The following is a 9316-nucleotide window of genomic DNA, read 5'->3' on the forward strand; positions in this document are numbered from 1 at the left end:
AAGGATAAATAGTTACTGATAATAATTCAAGTTAGTAAAGTTTTTATTAACTTTCCCGACCTTCTCTTTTTTAAAAGTTAGCTTTTATAACTTAAAGTTTTTAACTCTTATAACCTCATAACTTTACTCGTAAATTTATCTATGTTAGATTTCTATAAAGATTATATAAAACTTATAACTAGATCGATTAGTCAAGTTTACTTACTTAGATCAATTAATACTTTTATGAGACTTATAAGGCTTAGAAAGATAGCATATACTAGGAGTACGACCATCGAGTCAGAAGTTTGAACCTTCGCAACCCATACCCTCTAGTATACTTCCAATAACATATTCGAAATGTTCACTCTTCAATCAGAATTTAATTTTTGATTAGCGTGAGTATAAGTCATTGATTAGAGTGACTATAAGTCAGTAGATCGAATAAGTCATTGAAAGCTTTTTAGTGACCTATTCATTTTCATAAAACACAAATATTTTGGATTAGTTAATGTTATTAACATAAAACTTAATCTCTTACACTCTCAATACTGGGTTTTTGATCTAGAAAAAAAATATTACTCAGAAAATATAATTTATTTTTAAGTTCCAATTTCTTAAATATCCTTACAGAACCCAATACGCTAACCCACCACCACTGAAATTGATCACTAACATCTGGAAAAAAGTAATAGGACCCTTATTTTTTTTGTTTCTTTTCTAAACAGATGCAAAAATTGTTGTGTAAGAAATTTGTACTTCTATAAAGCTAGGCAATCTGTTTCATGCTGCTAAATTGTAGCATCTACAAAAGAAACAAATAAAGTTACTCGCCAATTTACTCGCCAGTTTGCATTTATTTAGCAACCTGATAGACCATTATTTTTTCCAAACGTTTTTGAACATATATCAACACATTATTTATTACCAAGCTGTCTTGAGAAAATTTATTTTGAAGTCGCTTATCGATTTCATTCAGCTCTGTCTCTGAGTTTCGTTTAAGGGCCTCGATCGAACGGTTGGTCCAATTTAGACGACACGCTTTTTCGAATCAAAGGCGCGTTTTTGGAGATTGTTGACAGAACTGACATCATCTGCACTTGGAGTTGGAACGATTTCTTCGGTTGTATTTGTCACGGAGATAGTAGTGGTGCTAAGCCAAAGGCAGACAATTTTTAAAAAAACACAGTTAACAGTTTTGTGATTCTAAGAGGTAATCTGACTTGTAGTTTTGTTCCGGGTCGAGGTGACAGCTCCATTTAAACGAGCTGAATACGCTGAAATTTTGAAATTTTTAAAATTCAAAAAATTCATTTGAAATGATACGCTGATTTGGGCTGAAACTGTGTATGAAATCCACTGAATTTGCTGCGCGTTTCTTACACAGTTCCAGCGCATTTCAGTGCAAATCTTCAAAACTTTCATAAAAACTCTCAGAATTCACAGAAGGTCCTCAATCAAGCCAAGAAAATCATGATCTACACAGAATACGGTGAACTAAGGGTAGGGTGAACTTAATGTAATTGTTACCTTTGCAAAACATTTCTTACATAGTTTCAGTGCATTTCAGTGCAATTCTTGCAAAAAGACGTACAAACATGCAAATCAAAGGATCAGTGAAAGAATAGACGGCTAAGAATTCTTAGAGAGTTTGATTTCCTAAAGAGTTTGATTCAGGACGGCTACAAGTCGATAAAATAAATACCACTACAATGATAGTGAAACTCTAGAGGCCAAGAGCTTTAAAATGGTACCATATAAGTTAGTATGGTATGCAGTCAAAAGAGTCAAAAATTGTCTGATTAAAAAAATTGGGACTGGAAAAAAGCTCTCCAATTTTTTTTAAAAGCTTGCAAACAGTGACGCTATGGAGTTGTAATCATATAGTTGGAAATGGTTTTATACTATCCAGTGAAAAAAAATGAATTTTGGATGTTGTTAGAATCGTATTTTTCTTTGCCGAAGACACTGTGAATTATATTTGTGAGGCTGCTCAGTATATACCCGTACCCAACTCCAAGTGCGTTTCAGTACTGGACCAGTATAAATGCAATTCCTCGTCATTACTGAATCATAGACTGATATATGTCACTTTATTGGCATTCCCCTTTTGCGCCGTTAATATACGCTTCGATAAAGCAAATTTCAGGCGAGAAAGCGAGCAAAATATATTACATGAGAGACTTGCATTTACGATTGGAGTTCGGTACGCGTGCTGGTGAAGTTAATGGAATCCTGAAGTTGAATCACTATTTTCCTCTACTGTTTTAGGTTTTCAAAAACTAAACAATCAAATGAAAAAATAAACATCTCTTATACTTATGACAAATTGCCAGGCGCATGTAAATCTTAAATGCGCATTCACATCTAAATCACGAAAGGACATCAATCACACATGACTTTAAAAACAAGACACCGAAAAAAAATCAAAAGTGTGAGAGTTAGTCCGCTATCACAATTTTCCCCCTCATGCGCCCCATGTGCATATCAGACACATTACACTTTGAGCACATCAACAAGCATGATTGTTTTTAAGTTTTTGATTAGAGAAGAGATCAGAAAAGCTGATCTGTGAAATATAGCGGATTAATGTCCGGCTCAAAGTCATGTCGCTCATGCAAGGCCATATTCGTTTCCGCAGCTTAGGAGTCTCGGTGATTGACTATTACTAGACCGATATTTTGAGCAAAACTCTAGACATTTTAAGAAAAACACAATGACCAAGTTTTCCTCTCCGTGTTTTGTAATTTGTCTGGCGTAAGAGCCCGAACAGTTATGAAATTGTTTGTTATCCATAAGCCTGGGACACCAGAACTGCTCACTGATAGTTCAATACATTAATTTTGATTCTATGAATCTGAATTTTACAAAAAGAGTAAAAATTATCAAAAATGAGCAAATTTGTAAATGAAGTATCAAAAGAATCGATTAAGCAGCATTTTGAAACAATTTTTTAAATTTAATTAAACAGTTCTTTAGTTTGATTGCACACTTTCTTGCCATGATTGCATAGAATCTGCAATGAGCAGTTTTAACATGAAACACACTCTATACAATTTATGGCTAAATTTACAGCTGCTTTTTGTGTTTAAAGCTTCTAACCATACTTTATCTTGAAATTTGTATTATTTTTACTACCGCAAGAAAGAAGCATTGAAAATTTGGAAAAAACTTGATTATCGCGAAAAGAATTTTGTAACAATATTAGCCACAATTAGAAGTTTTTTTGGAATTGAATCCACGCCAAGTAAAAATATTATAGGTTATTAGGTCCTAAGAATAATTTAGGAATAATTGAGATCTTGATTGCGTAAAGTAGATATGAACTGTAGATGAGAAACGAGGCGTTAAGTGTTTTAATTGGTTTTTGCCTATTTTCCATAATACTAAAGCTCAGAGTTTTTTTAGGCACCTCAAAACTTTCATTTTGCCTGTCCAATTTGCACCTAAAGAATGCCCATTGAATTGCCCCGAAAGAATTGATGATAAAAAAATTCAAATAAAACCTTTTTTCTCAAATAATTGAATACTTTTATTGCATTTTGTAAACATTTTTTTAGAACCGTTCATATTATGGAATCGCCGCCAAAATCTAACACTTTTCTTTAAGTTTTTGAATCATATTCTGGCCACAAATTTTTAGCTCGTTTTGATCCGAATTGGTTCGGATTTCACAACCCCTGGTGATAACTAACGCTAGAAACTTACATAGATCAAAGGATCAGCATAAATAGTGAGCTTTTTCCATGAAAAATGTCAAGATATTTACAAGCTTTCCTGATCTTTGCTTGTCTTTCAAGAATTTAGTTATTTTACCAAGATTACGTCGCATCTTCCCCTAGAGTTAACGCCAATAGTTTTGCAGAATATTAAGACATATCCTAAGACAGAAACCGTTTCCAGACTTTTTTGGACCGTATTTGAGACTTTACGGCTTTGTCCTTTGATCGCCATTATCAGACTTATGATCATATTTATGTGAGACTATTGTCCAGACTATCGCGCCGCCATAGTACTACTGCATTTATGTTTTTGGGTACAGGTGTGCAGCCTAATGTGGTCTGATAAAAGTTTGCTTGGGTCTGGAACTTTAACCAGGACAATGCATGTTTTGCCGAGAAAATCTATATCTGCACAAGGAAAAAAGTTACGGTAAACTCATGATAAGTTAAAATTAAGGTGAGTTTATGTCAAGGAAAAGTTAAGGTAAACTCTTGTTATGGTTAAGTTAGTGTAAATGTTACCTGGACTTAAAAAAGATAAGGTGAACAAATTATTGTTCAGGTAAATTTACCTAAACTTTTTTTGTATCGTTTTTTTTCTTCACAAAAAAGCGCGCAAGTTTTAGTAAATAATATTTCTTCCCTTTTCCGTTTTTTACCTGCCTTACAACATGTGTCAAATTTTATTTATCTGTCATATCTGAAGCTTGAAATTATATATCTCGACGTCGAATCTGCCAATGGCTTAGTTGTACTTTTCAGAACCCCCGGAGTCACCACCACCATCAATGTGAACATGATCGAAGGACTGTACTCCCAATCGCACTCCGGCTAAACCGAGTCCACTGACAAGAGTCGAAAACATCAGAACAAGTATACACGCATTGATCGTGTTCCCAGCAAACAATTGCATCGTTTCGTCTCTTCAACTGGATGTTTTTCCAAATCTGGGACAAAAATCACCCGGATTTAACTCTAAGTAATTATCAATAATTCGAAAATCTATTTACAAGTCTGACAGAACGCCTGAACATGAATAATGCGGTGAGTATATCCCGGGTCGAGGTTTGTCTGTGAAGTTTCGCAAGAAATGCGGTGAAATGCGGTGGAAAAAAAATAATTTTCACCGCGTATTTCTTACATCTTTTTGCTAAAATGGCGAAGAAATTACGAAAAAGGGATTTGGCCCGCGTAAAAGAGACTGAAATATTTCAAAATTTGCCGAAATGTCTAAAATAATCTCCCCACTTCACAAGATTTCCAGGAAAAGGATTTTCTGATCGGTATTTTTAAGAGATGACAGTGTTGTGCCTGACTGCTTTAGGCGACGATTGGTTTTAATTGTTTCTGAAAAGAAACCTATTTCCAATATTTTTAAAACTGGTTATGAATGCAAGCATCTGATCATATAACAGTTCTTTTCAATCAAAGTTATAAAAATTGATGTACTCAAAATGGGCATTTTGTTTACTTGACAGATTTTCAACTAGAATTTTGATAAACACTCATATTGTTAATGCCTGCTGACAAAATTTACTTATCGGTTGAAATTATAACAGAGTTCCTATCAAACTTCTTTGGTCTTTCCCATTACAGCCACCCAACGAAATTATAGCCGCCCATTATGGTACCGGATTGCTCATCAAAAAAATTCTTATTAGTCATACTAGGTCATATAGGATTCATTGAAACATCTAGGTCATCTAGAAATTAGCAAGGATTATATATGATTTCCTGGAAATCATTAAAGGACCATAGGAAAAATTTCAAAGCCTAAAATTTTCTATGATTTTTCATTTTCCATTGAAGTTGAGAAAGTTTTTTGGAAATCGTACAAAGTCGTATATGAAACAAAACATTGACTGGTGCCACAAATTCTCGTAAATTTTAGGTCGCAGGACATATTAAATTATTATATCGCTTTTGATTCTTGGTGTGCTTCATAAGAATAACCTTGCAATTTCAACATATTCACAAAACCAATTTGTTGATATATGCAAAAGATTTTAATTTTTTTTAATTGAGCCATTACAGTTACTAACTGACTTCAGAGAATATCAAAATTTTAGTTATCTGTTTGAACTTACTCTTTTTTAGTGCCAAATTTTGCAAATGATATTGTACGTTAGGGTCTTTTGGAGGATATCAAATGAAATTTTTACTAGGTTCATATATGATTCCTTGTAACCATACAAGGATCATGTATGATTTCTTTCTAGACATAAAAAGATCGTACTAGGAAATACGATATGATTTGTATGACATCAAATATGATCCTTGTTTAACTACTAAGTGGCAACCCGAGGTATCTTCACCGTAATAGGGGGGCTTATGGCCAAGGAATTTGCGCAAAAATAATGGGGAAAATGTGTAAAGAGTGCAAAAAAGTATTTTTACACCGCTAGTTCCCCGTTTAAAATGGGCGGATATAGTGTAATTTAAAAAAGCAATTTTAAGATTTGAAAGTGGAATAAGAGTGGATTAATTTATATTTACATTCTTTCAGTTTTGTCACCACTAAGCTTTGGGGGCTATAATGGGAAAAGCACAACTTCTTCTATGGACGCTTTAAAAAATTAATACCTTATTGAGAAATTTATTATCTGCAGACCTTAAAATGTGGAAAGCTAAACATTTAACTTATTTCACCCGGTAATTTGAAAAAATTCGGCTTTAGATCTCATCCCAAACCAAAAACTGTTTCACGCCAACATAAATAGGTCAGGTTCCAAATAAGCACTTCTGAAAAATTTTAGGGAAGGGCAAATTCTTGACAAATTGAACGCATAAATACCGAACTTGGATGCACGAAGCTGATTAGAAAAATTTAGTTTTTGTCAGTAAAGATTTTAAAAATTGCCGTTGACGTTCCCCGATCTTACATGTGTGCTCTTTGCAAAAAATTTTATACTAATTGAAATTTTATTTAAAAAATTCAATTAAAAATAGGGTCTTTACAGTTTGTGCTTCCCCCAGCTTAGCTGGTACAAATTATTTGCATCCCCCGACGACCGTGCCATATTGTTTACCCCAGGTCGAGGGGTCAGCAGCTGTAAGCGGATATTTTTATAAGAAATCCGCTGAGTGTGCTGAAATTATGTAAGGTTTGTGCTGATTGCGCTGAAAATTGATAAAAAAAAGTGCTGAATCCGCTGAAATAAAATATTTAAGCACATTTCAGCGCATCTCTTGCATAAAATCAGCATTTGATTCAGCGCCTTTCTCACATAATTTCAGCACTTGTGAAAAACTTAAACTCAGCGGACTCAGCGCTTTTCTTACATAATTTTTCGTGCAATTTTTTGCTCACTATTGCTTATAAAGTAGTCAGCATGTAAGCTCCTTCAACCTTTACACTTATGAAGAGCCACTAATCAATCAACACTATGCGTTGTTTTTCTTTAAAAATTAGAATTCATTTTTTTGAAAAACAGACGAAGTGAAAAGCGTCAAACTTTCATCATATGTAACGAAAGGAAGATAATTATACTTAAGCTACCTGGTTTCATTCAATCAAGTGATTTGGTTTTATACCGCAGCTGCAATAACTGCTTTATCTTAAGGTTTGACAAAATTCTGAAGTCTTTTGGCAGATATCCGACTCTTTTTAAGTTGAACTGCCCTAGTGCAAGGCTTTTTAGTCTTGCACAGTTGCTTCTTCTGAATATACAGCAGGAAAAACAACTCAAAAGGTTTCAACTTGTGCAAGGAAACCGTTGAAAATGCATAAGATAAATGCTGATATCGTGTAACATAAGACCTGAAAGTTATGTAAGAAATGCGCTGACAGCCGCTGAAAAATTATATTTTCAGCAGTTAGATCTTACATAATTATCAGCTTAATGTGCTGAAAAGTGCTGAAATTATATAAAAAAGTGCTGATAAATCAGCAGATTAAGCGGATTAATGTGTAAGATTTATCCGCTGAAAAATATTTTTTTCAGCGGTTGTCAGCGCATTTTTCCATAAATTTTGACGAATTCCTCAACGCATTTTGTCAGCGCATTTTTCCATAAATTTTGACGAATTCCTCAACCCGGGACGTAAGGAGGCATAATGTACGGTGGAGCACAAATGGAAAAGATCCCTAAAATAAATGCTGCTAAGCATGATTTATGTATATCAGAGTCTCTTAAAAAAGTGGAATCTACTGTTTTCGGCTCCACTTTGTTTCTCCGTGTTTTATGACCCCCACTTAGAAATTATATGTTGTTATATAGCACGTTTTTAAGTAAAAAAAATAGCACGAGCTCATGGAGGGCGTAAAAGTCATATGAACATAAGGTGGAGTGAAGAAACAGAAAAATTATTAGTTATCATTACTTTTAGGTCAAAAAACTATATAGAAATTCTGCTTTTGGAGCATTAAAACAATTTACCTCAATATCTGTCGTTGAAGCTGCCTGCCCTTGTTTGAAGATGTTGCTTTCAAATTTAATAAATTCTAAATGAAAAAGTTTCTAAGTTAAACCTCTTTGAAAATGATATTGATACAAAATTTATTAGTTTTGAACAATATTATTTATCACAGTTGCTGCGGCATATCCAGGCTGTCATCCAGCTAGCCGGCAACATTGAGCAAATAACGATCTTAAAAGTTTCTCGAGAAAAACAGTCTAAAGGTCGCATAATTTACTTTTGTTTTGATATCTGCTTTCTTAAATTGTTGAAAGCGCGAAAAACTGGTCGCGGTACATTATTTACAATGACAAATATATACTTGAAATTGTGTTTTTATTTTGATTTGACATATCTTTGAAGACTTGTTTCTTTATTCCGTCGACATTTCGTAGCCATATGTTCGGACAATATTGAGAATCTGTTGAACTAAAAATAAATTCCCTTTTTCAGTCATCACTTCACAAAAGTGTGAACGATTTCTGGTGCTGAAATGGTTAATAATCGTTAAGCATCCCTGTATTTATTTTAAAAAATTTTTGAGAAAGCGTCGAAATCGTCGGTCTCAAATTAATTAAAAAAAAACAAGTTTATCCTTGTTTATCCGATATCATCTTTTTAAATCTTAATCAAATTATTGTAATCAGCCCAAGAGCTTGATATATTCTGGGTATATGTTTGTTTTTTTTAGGAAAACTTTTCAGCTCTAAGCCGTTTCTACGTTAAACATGTAAAAAAGGGAAAAAATTATTTTGGCTTTCGTCGTAACAAATTGTTATTTCACCGAAAATTTATAACCTAAAATCAAAACTTAAAACCAAAAATTCAATAACACAATTTTTTAAAACTATGACGTGTTAGGCATAAAATTCTTTTAGTCTATACTGGTTAAAAGATTTCGAATGATCATTTTCATGCTATACAGAATTTTTTCAGATTTCAAAATTTTTTACTCTGATTTTTACTCTGTCATGGTAAAAAGTGACATGATCAGAAACTTGTCATAGTAAAAATGCAGAATGGAAAGTCTCGGATTCAGCGCTGGTTTACACTGAGACTATGATCCGGGGAGGTTAATCCATCTCAAAACAACTTCTTGCTGAAATTTTGCAACATCTTGTCAAATATTGCCATCGATATGAAAACTAGATTAAGGAAAAGATATCCGTTTAACAAGGAGATCAAAAATAATTCATGGCTAATCAACATTGCATTTT

The 9316-nt window shown here is 33.5% G+C and overlaps 1 long non-coding RNA gene across 1 annotated transcript; it reads right to left on the bottom strand.

Moving 5' to 3' along the window:
• Positions 1-814: 814 nt before the first annotated feature.
• On the bottom strand, positions 815-8317 carry LOC142341142 (uncharacterized). Its single transcript, XR_012759104.1, has 3 exons — positions 8081-8317; positions 4457-4648; positions 815-1132 (listed from the first exon to the last, which is right to left on the bottom strand). It is a non-coding gene; the product is annotated as an uncharacterized LOC142341142 (long non-coding RNA).
• Positions 8318-9316: the final 999 nt, after the last annotated feature.

Source organism: Convolutriloba macropyga, chromosome 6, assembly GCF_964194025.1.
Source record: "Convolutriloba macropyga chromosome 6, txConMacr16.3, whole genome shotgun sequence".
Taxonomy (NCBI): Eukaryota; Metazoa; Xenacoelomorpha; order Acoela; family Convolutidae; genus Convolutriloba; species Convolutriloba macropyga.